The 1248-nt window shown below is 42.7% G+C and overlaps 1 non-coding gene across 1 annotated transcript; it reads left to right on the top strand.

Moving 5' to 3' along the window:
* Positions 1-669: 669 nt before the first annotated feature.
* On the top strand, positions 670-776 carry LOC112085592. The gene has a single exon (XR_002898894.1). It is a non-coding gene; the product is annotated as a small nucleolar RNA R71 (small nucleolar RNA).
* Positions 777-1248: the final 472 nt, after the last annotated feature.

Raw genomic sequence — 1248 nt, 5'->3', positions numbered from 1 at the left:
CCCTTGTTGTTCTCTAGAGTCTTGACTTTGGAAGCCAAGGTTGAAAGCTGAGATAGAAGATCAGAATAACTGCAATCCACCTTGTTGTTAATCTCTGCCATTTTCTTGTTAAACTCCATGGCACCACTTGCTTGACCTTTGAGGATTTCCTGGAGCAGGTTTTGCACTTCTTGATCCTTATTCTCTGAGTTCTGTTGGAGACTTTGTTGTTGGTGAAGAACAAAACCTTGTTGTTGAGTGTTTTGAGGATAGAAGTTCTGGTTTGGGGGATTCTTGTAGTAGGTAAAGCCCTTTTGGTAACCTTGTTGGCCACCTAAAAAGTTCACCTCAGTTGTGATGTCTTCCCTTTGAAATGTGTCTTGAAACACATGATTCACATCTTTAACAAAGTTGGCTGACTGATGAGAAGCTAAGAGAAGTGTGTCTAGCTTCTCATTGAGAGACTTGATGTCTTTCCTTGTCCTTTCCTCTTCAGCACTCACAGCTCCTCTTGAATTCCTTTCAAAGTCTGATCCATAAAGCTCATCACTCTGAGCTACATTCTCCACTAGGGTCATGGCATCATTGACTTCCTTGGTCATGAAATTACCATTTGAAGCTGTGTCCAAGAGAAGTCTGACCTTTGGTAAAGTACCTCTGTAGAAGGTACTTAGCAGCTGACAATCTGAGAATCCATGGTGAGGGCATTGCATGGTATACCCTCTAAATCTTTCCCAAGCCTCACAAAATGATTCATGGTTCTTCTGAATGAAACTTGAGATTTCATTTCTTAACCTTGCTGTTCTTGATGAAGAGAAGAACTTGGTTAGAAATGCTCTTTTGCATTGCTCCCAAGTTGTGACTGATCCTTGAGGTAGAGACTTTTCCCACTGATGAGCTTTGTCTCCTAGAGAAAAAGGAAATAGCCTCAAATTGAAACTGTCCTCACTCACTCCATTCATCTTAGTTAGATCACAAACTCTATCAAAGTTGTCAATGTGATCTAATGGGTCTTCTAATGCCAAGCCATGGAACTTGCTTGATTGCACCATGTTGATCAGGCCAGAGTTGATCTCAAAATCGTTTTCAGGTGTTGGGGCCTGAATCCCATGTCTTTGACCCTGAGCATTGGCCTCATCACCAGCTCCCACAACTTGTCTTGGACGTGGAGGTGGTGGCTCTTCCTGATTCTGGTGGTTTCCATTACCACCATGAGCTTGTTGCCCTTGATCCATACCCAACCTCTCAATGTGCTCAGCTCTTTCTCTT

The sequence above is a fragment of the Eutrema salsugineum genome, unplaced genomic scaffold (assembly GCF_000478725.1).
Source record: "Eutrema salsugineum unplaced genomic scaffold, Eutsalg1_0 scaffold_3, whole genome shotgun sequence".
NCBI classification, from domain to species: Eukaryota; Viridiplantae; Streptophyta; class Magnoliopsida; order Brassicales; family Brassicaceae; genus Eutrema; species Eutrema salsugineum.
The sequence above is the reverse complement of the archived record's forward strand: the minus strand, read 5'-3'. Positions and strand labels throughout refer to the sequence as shown.